Here is a 9020-nt window from a genome sequence, read left to right as displayed (position 1 = left end):
GCGATTCGCGATTTTGCGCTATCATACTGGGTGTATGGTCGGCTGTGTGCGATTTTGCGAGTGTGGTAAAATCGCATAACAGCCGAGCATACACCCAGCAGCGCTGCTGATGCCTGAATGGTATGTGCAATGAAGTGGGCGGGCATCAGGAGGCCACTATGGCACGGGGCAAGCACTATGGGCAGTCTATCTGAAGTGTACCTGGCATATAAGACGACCCCCCACTTGGAGGCATATTTTTCAGGGCCAAAAAATCGTCTTATACGCCGGCAAATACGGTATTCACTATTGGCACAAGACAGACTAGTTCTAATCACTCCCTCTGTCAGTTACAAACTATAAACAATTCATTTTTATCTCAGCTCTTCACATGTTAATATGGGGGTAATGATGGTATTCCATACTATCATGAACATGATTAAGTGAAACATAAATGTAAAGTGCCAGGCAAATAGTAAAATCACTTGATGTTTGTTGGCTGTCATTATTTTTTTTTGAAGTTTCAAATGCCACTTGTCTAGACTATTTCTGTTTAGATATATTTGAGATTTGAAATAAAAATGGCCCTAGCCAGTTTGGCTCAGTGGATAGAGCGTTGGCCTGTGGACTGAAGGGTCTGGGGTTCAATTACAGTCAAGGGCACGAACCTTGGTTTCAGGGTCCTCCCCGGTCTGGGCCCTGGTCAGGGCGCATGCAGGAGGCAATCAATCAATATGTTTCCCTCAGATCGATATTTCTCTCTGTCTTTCCCTCTCTCTTCCACTCTCCCTAAAAATCAATGGAAAAATATCCTTGGGTGAGGATTAAAAAGAAAATGGTTACTAGGTATAAGCACAGAGGATATTCTGTCTCAGTTTTCTCTTTTAAATTATACTACAAACAGGATAAATCTAAATCATCCTATATTTTAAAAGCCCAGCGACCATAACGGCAGAATGACCAGAACGACCACTCGACCAGTCACTATAAGTTGCACTGACCACCTCTTGCTCCCTTTCCCCAACCGGCAGGCTCTGATCGCTGGCAGCGAACGGGGACCCGGGGTGGGTGGTGGGGGATGTGGGTGGCACCTGGCCAAAGCCCCTGCCCCGCTGGTCACCCCACACACAGAGGGTGACTGGTGGTGGGGGTGGGGCCAGCGAGCAGTTGGGAGCAGCCAACCTCTCAGTCCCTCCCCCAACCATCAGGCTCCCATTGCCAAATGGAAAACAGGGAACCAGGGTGGGTGGCAGTTGGGGGCAGGACCAGCGAGCTGGTGGACTGGGCTGACCTCTTGGACGCTCCCCCACAACCGCAGGCTCCCATGCCAGGATGGTGAACAGGGAACCAGGGTGGGTGGGGGGTGGGGGGATGCAGGGGGGCAGGGCCCTGATCTCAGGCTAGGCCTGGGGACCGTACCCATGCTAGATTTCGTGCGCCGGGCCTCTAGTTTCCTTATAAGAAAACAAAAAGAGCAGTGTCTTAAAAAACAAAACACCTGAATAATTATAAAACAAAGCCAATATCCAACAGGATGTTTCAAGGGGAAAATTTGCATTTCAAGTTAAACAAGGGGAAAGACTTGCTAAATCAGTGTAACTTTAAATCACAAACATGTGTATTACAGCTGCAATTCCTAGATTTTAGTGGTTTTCTTGATATTCATTCCTCAATATGTCCCCATCTTTTACGTCACAAAGAGCATTTATACAGGATCTCAAGCAAACTGGCTTTATGACCACACTTGAGAAATGAGGATCACAGAAAACTAAGTGTTGTGGCAAAATTTAACATACATGCCCCACCCTCCTAGAACAAATCGCCAGCCAAAATCTACACAGTTGAGGGCAGTAGACAATGAGAGATCACTGTATGTGAACACAGTACGTGCCTCTTAGGGGCAGGAATCTAAGCCAAATCTTGGGAGACTTTTGAGCATCTGAAATTGTATAAAGATTCCTGGCAGAGGAATTAAATAAATATCTGTTCAATGAATACATGAAGGTGAGAGCACTTGGGGAGGAAAGCATGAGAAATAAATTCTTCCTTACACATTAAACACAATGAAAAATTGATAGTACAGTAATCTTCCATCATCATCATCATCATCATCATCATCACCTCAGCACAAGATCTACCCTCTTAGAAATTGTTAAGTATATACTCCAGTATTATTAAATATAGGCACTATGTTTTACAGTAGATCTTTAAGATGTATTCATCTTGTATAACCAAAACTTTGTACCCTTTGACAAATACTATAGTAATCTTTCAAACCATTAAGGCCAGTATTGATTTATGAGTGGTATAAGATTTAGAGTTGTTTTTTTCTTAGCATACATTTCTCCTGAGATTATAAATCAATACAATCCTTTTGGAAGGCAATTTGGTTACATGTATCAAATACATAAAACTGCTTAAGACCCAGTAATTTCCTTTTTGGAAATGTATCCTAATAGCAGCTAATGTATCCCTAACAGTAGCTCTAATGTAGTGCTTATTATGTGCCAGGAGTTATTCTAACAACCCAGGGTCACATTGCCTACAAAGTAAAGAATCTAGAAGTTGAACTTGGACTCTTTGGTTCCAAAGCCTGTGCTCTGTCAACTTTTGCTGTCTTAGCTACAAAGATGTTCACTATGACACTGTTTATAGCAGGAAAAGTTCAGACGCAAACTAAAAGTCCATCAGTGGGGTATGAGTTAAATAAGCAATAGTACATCTACCGATAGGACACAAAGCAGGTATCAAAAATCAAGTTTTCTCCCGGCTGTTGTGGCTCCGTGGTTGAGCATCGACCTGTGAACCAGTAGGTCACAGTTCAATTCCTGGTCAGGGCACATGCCTAGGTTGCAGGCTCGATCCCCAGTAGGGGGCATGCAGGAGGCAGCCAATCAATGATTCTCTCTCATCATTGGTGTTTCCATCTCTTTCTCCCTCTCCCTCCCTCTCTGAAATCAATAAAAATATATATTTTTTTAAATATCAAGTTTTCTAGATAAATGTTTTCATGGACAAACAAGATGTGTGGCTCAGTGGGAAAGGGGAAGGCGCATGTTATCTTTGGATGGTGAGATTTTAATTTTCTTTTTGGTGCTTTGTTGTATCTTCCAAATTTTCTAAATGAACTTGAATTTTTGTACCCAGAAAAATATTACTAAGAAATTTTTCTCGCCCTAGCTGGTTTGGCTCAATGAATAGAGCATCAGCTTGTGCACTGAAGGGTCCCGGGTTCGATTCTGGTCAAGAGCAGATGCCGGGGGTTGCGAGCTCCATCCCTAGTAGAGAGTGTGCAGGAGGCAGCTGATCAAGATTCTCTCTCATCACTGATGTTTCTATCTCTCTCTCCCTCTTCTTTCCTCTCTGAAATCAATAAAAATATTTTTTTTAAAGAAATTTCTGTCTAGATCAGCACAGCCCATCAAAATATAGTTACATATGTAATTTAAAATGCTCTAATAACCATAACCACATTAACAAAGGTAAAAAGAAACAGATGAAATTGTGTTTCTTATTTAAACTACATATTAAAATATTATCATTTCAATATTTAATCTATATAACTTATTAATGGAGTAATTTACTTTTCTGTACTAAGTCTTCAAAGCGACTTCAGGGCATCTCAGTTTAGTATAGTCACATTTCAGCTGCTCAATTACCAAGTGGCGAATGGGTAGTGTAATGGACAACACAGCTACAGGTCTTTGGCGGAAGCTGTACTCTCACATCAAATGTGCCCAAACCACGAGCCTGAAACCCTTCACTCACAACCTCTGTGGACATGTAACCATCTACATCCGTGTCAAGCTGCTTCTTTAAAGAGAAAAGACGTGCTTGGGCGACCAGTGAAGCTGAGTTTGAACCCTCCCACTAACACTTGTCAGCTGTGTCATTTTCAGCACTTTAACTTCTCTGTGTCTCATTTGACCTGCTCTATAAATGAGGATAATGCCCACTTTCAGTTGTTGAGATTGAAATAATGTATTAAAATACCTAATACATAGAAAACACTCGATAACAGAGATTTTTATTATTACCCCTTGACCTTTGCAACCTTCCTTAACCAGATAAAAGGTCCCAGAACTAATTTTTTTTTTGGGGGGGGGGGTAGGGGAAGGAGGTGGTGGTGTGAAGAGCCAAGCAGTGGGAACCCACAATAAATACATTTGTATTTTAAAGCAGGCTACCTGATGGCAGGAACAAATGGCACGCATCTTTGCTTGCTTCACACAGTACCTGCCCAGCAAATGCTCATTAAGTAAACATGGATTACTGAATATGTACCAGGTATCCTGCTACACAAGGGGCATTAGGAGTTTTTAAAAAGGGGTGGGGAGAGAAGCTTCCTTAACTGAATGGAGGGATGAACCAATGACCATTGTACTTTTACTGATTTTTCTCAACTCACTTGCCAGGTTGTTTTGCTTGTTTGTTTGGAGTTGCTTCTCTCGTTTCGTGTAGATTTTCTTTTACTATGGCATTAGATAGTGGGGTTTCTCCAAAAGATTCAACTGAAATATGGTCAGTCTACTACGTCTGAATCTAGGTGAAGGGTATACGAGCATTCAACTTTGTGTGGTTTTCAAACACTCCAAAATTAAAAACTGAAAAATATACCAGAAGTCAATTATTATGACATGCACCAATGGTTTTATAACATCACTATGTATATAAAAAAAGATCAGAAACTATACTGATGCCCAAAAAAGGTGAATGACTAAGAAAATCCAGGCAACCAAATGTATAAAATACTATATAGCAACCAATTCACATCTGCAGATTTTGTCAATTCATAAAAATATGCAATGAAATAATGAGAATGGGGAGAGGGACACACAGAGTAGAATCCATTACAACCATGAAAATATATAAAATATGCATTTACAAAAATAAAAAAAAGTGTATTTGGTGAGGTAGGAATATTATTTCCCCTTCTGGGTAGATTGCCCATGGTCATAACAGAAAAAGAAAAAATAAACATCACGTATAATAGATCCTGTTTGCTAAGTAAACTTATCTTACACTAGAGGGCAGATTGGCCGGGAGAAACTGCCTATCTCGTGAAGAGTGTCAACAAAGGAGCCCTGTCCTTAACGCCCCTACTAACGTGCAGAGAGGCTGCGGCCACGGACTCCCAGCTCCCGGTGTGTAGGCTCACCGGCCGCTTGGAATCTAAGAGCAGATTTGGGGTTTTTCTCAAGCTGAGTGAATTACTCAGCACAGACTCAGTACACACGTTTGACCAGCAGTGTCAGATGTTCTTTTCACAGGATAACTCCTCAGTTCTTTAACCACAGGAACTCGTATAACAAACAACAACAACAACAGAAAGCCTGCTGGCCCTGTTACTGGAGAGACAAGAAGATCTTGGTTCTTGTTTTCTTGCGGGAAAGACCTCAGAGAAGAGACAAAGTGGACAAAAGCAGGCAAGAATTTATTGAGCGCAGCAAAAATATACTTAGGAGAGTGAAACAAGGAAGGGCATAGAGCAGCGGTTCTCAACCTGTGGGTCGCGACCCCTTTGGGGGTTGAACGACCCTTTCGCCTGAGACCATCGGAAAACACATATATAATTACATGTTGTTTCTGTGATTAATCACCATGCTTTAATTATGTTCACTTTGTAACAATGAAATTGGGGGTCACCACAACATGAGGAACTGTATTAAAGGGTCGCGGCATTAGGAAGGTTCAGAACCACTGGCCTAGAGGAAGCAACAGGAGAGCCCAGGCTGGGCTGCCTTGGCTCACTGGGAAGTCAGAGAACAGGGGGCCTTGGAGACAGGTTCAAGGGGGCTAGCCCTGGATTAGCTGCTGCTCCCCATTGCTCCCTGGTTGCAAGTATCATAGGGGTCCCTTAGAGGTTAGCAGATAAGTGGGGGGCAGGGGAGAGGGAATGGCACGGGCATGCTCCTTAGAGGGTGAGTGCCCTGGGACCTTCATTTTTAGGGGTTTTAAAGGCTGTGTTGCCTGGGTTTTGGGCTCAATCCCGGACATGCAAGAAGCAGCCAATCAATGATTCTCTCTCACCATTGATGTTTCTATCTCTCCCTTCCTCTCTGAAATCAACACAAATATTTAAAAAAATAAATAAAGACCGAGTGTTTAGACGAGGTCTTAGGGGCAGATCAATAGAATATTCATCAGCTTTATGCTGAGGTACCAAAATGAGATTTAGTCTCTTAATTTGTCTGTCCTTGGGTGTGGTTGGAAAATGGCACTAATTTCTGTTATCTGTCTCCCTGAGTAGGGCTATTTAAACTATTTACTCTCTGGTTGGGGAGGAGAAGTGCAAACCATTTACTCTTAAGTGTCCTTGGTTTAAGGAAGATAAGATTTATTAGGTGGCTGCAAACTGCTGTTTAAGTAACTTAGTTTTTCTACTCTGCTTGTCCTGGAATTTTCCTAGCTTCTTACTATTCTATAATAGTCTATAGTCTGGTATCATCCAGGACAGATCAAAATAGCTGGCTTGCATTAAGAGACTCCCCAGCTTTCAAGAACACTTTGTGCTTGAAGAAATAAGAACTTACCAAATCTAGTACTTAATCCAGTATTAAAATTAACAACATCCTTCTCACCGTGTGGTTTAAATGATGACCAAACAATAACTCAAGCTAGTTGTGGTCTGAATTTTCTTTATTAATATAATTAGTATTCTTAGATCTTCTAAAATTGTTCCTCTCTAACCTTAGAGGAAATGATTTCAAAAGGTTGAATACATATGCTGATTCAAGATATGCTTTCTCATGCATCCTACCTCTATAATTTTGGATTATAGAGTAATTCTAGCACCAACTCTTTTGGCAATGTTGTTTTAAAACAAAGGCACCATTATACACATAAGCCCAGGATTTTTATTTATAGTTTGCATTGCACATGAGCAAATGTATGTAATTCTTCTTTAATATAAACCTTGGGGGGAAAGAATAAGAATAGGGTCATTAAGAGACTCCCAAGGGCTGAAAAGCTCAGAGCTAAAACCTAGGTAGGGTTTGAAGATACAGAATTGAGATCCAAACTGTTTTAGGCATTAGATCAGTGGTTCTCAACCTGTGGGTCGCGACCCCTTTGGGGGTCAAACGACCCTTTCACAGGGGTCGCCTAAGACCATCGGAACACATATATAATTATTGTTTATATATATAAACACATATATAGTATTGTTTTTGTGATTAATCACTATGCTTTAATTATGCTCAATTTGTAACAATGAAAATAATCCTGCATATCAGATATTTACATTACGATTCATAACAGTAGCAAAATTACAGTTATGAAGTAGCAACGAAAATAATTTTATGGTTGGGGTCACCACAACATGAGGAACTGTATTAAAGGGTCGCGGCATTAGGGAGGTTGAGAACCACTGCATTAGACAGACAAGAGCAGAGCAAGAGCAATGAGCCGAGTACAGAAGGTCATGGGGATGGAAAGCCTCAGGTGCCTAGTGGACAATCACTGGGAGGGTGGGACCTTGCCCCCAGGGTAACTTTTCCTCCCCTATGAAATGTCAGGAGCATGGGCCCTTTGACCTTTTCTCCCCAGAGATAACATCTATGCCTCAGTTGTCAGGATCAGATAAGCGACAAAAACAGCCACGTCAGGACCACCACCGGCATTGAGTAATGACCACCTGCCCTGGTGCTTGCCAATCAGTGTGGAGACCACAACCCCGAAAGGATACACCTGGGAAACTGCTGAAAATTCTAGTAAGATCTTCCCTTAGGACCTCCCCTAAAATGTCCATCCTTAAAACCTTAGGACAGAGGACCCTCGGGAGCACATGCCTGCCTTTCTGTTCCCTTCCCTTCCCTCTTCTCCTCCCTGCCCCAGGCCTGTTACCATTAGCCCCTTCACTCCCAAGCTCCCAGGGCCCTTCCTTTAGCTCTATAACTTGATTCCTGAGCCCATTTCTTCTAGGAATTACTGTTTCGACCTCTGTACTTTACCCCATAAATGTTCTCTTACAGTGTGGGTCTGCTCTGAATTCTTTCCTAGCCAGAACCTAAGTACTGAGGTTGCTAAACCCAGGTTTGGCCTCACCCACCAGACACCTGGTGCTGGTTCCTGCTGCCCACAACAAAACTGCATAAACTTGACAAATCTTTTGATTTAAGGGTCAAGTTTTCTTGGTAATCTCTTTGTAGGTACCAGTACAATAAAAGAGGATTAAGAAATAATATCTACCCTGGACACAGACGATGTGGGGGGAAGGGATGGGAGTGGGCTGGAAAAGGTTAATGAGGGGAAAAGGAGGACCTATGTAATACTTTCAACAATGAAGATTAAAAAAGAATAGCTAATAACATTATTTATCTTGCCCCCAAATGTCCGAGCCCTGAAGTACTGATCTCAGAGCCAATCCTGGTTGTAAAACTTATCAACTGGGTGACCTGGGGCAAAACCGTTAATATCTTTATGATTCAACATCCCTGTCTATAAAAATGACAACTACTTAATATAAAGTTATATATTTATACTTAATATATAGTTTCTAAATTAAATCACGAAAGCAATGAAACCACAGATGTGAATGCAGAGGCGGTGCCAATCACTGTTAACGTATTTCTTATCCAGCAACTGTCTTATTCAAATGGATAATTATAAAAACAGCCTTTAACAGTATCAGAGCCACTTTTTTTTTTTTTTTGCACTTTAAGCATTTGGACTAATTATACAAGATGTGGAAAACTCACCGACAGAACTGCACTGTTTCAGTTTAAAAGAGACCTTTAGACTTGATACCAACAGTCCGAGTCATATTTAAAGAAGTCAACGAAAAGGGAAACCTGAGATGGACTTCCTTGGCAGCTCATCTACAAAAGGAACCAAAATACACATCCCAGCCAACCAAAGTCTGCAAGATCCGAAATGACAGAACACCATCAACTCCTAGGACTGAATGACTCCGAATGACGGCGGAGACATTCAGCAAAACTCAGGTCGTCCTATTGCTACTCCTCTGACAAGATAAAATTACACGACACACAAAAGCATAAGGCCACCAACAAGCAAGGCGGTGGTGCGCGCCTGGAGCT

General features: G+C 41.8%; 1 protein-coding gene across 1 annotated transcript in view; it reads right to left on the bottom strand.

Annotated features, from left to right (window-relative positions):
* The window catches only part of CPM (carboxypeptidase M), a 70323-nt gene that overhangs the window by 60982 nt on the left and 321 nt on the right, over nt 1-9020 (bottom strand). The window lies entirely within an intron of this gene.

This window comes from Myotis davidii, unplaced genomic scaffold (assembly GCF_000327345.1).
Source record: "Myotis davidii unplaced genomic scaffold, ASM32734v1 scaffold982, whole genome shotgun sequence".
NCBI lineage: Eukaryota > Metazoa > Chordata > Mammalia > Chiroptera > Vespertilionidae > Myotis > Myotis davidii.
Note: the sequence above shows the minus strand (reverse complement) of the source record. Positions and strands in the feature narration are given on the sequence as shown.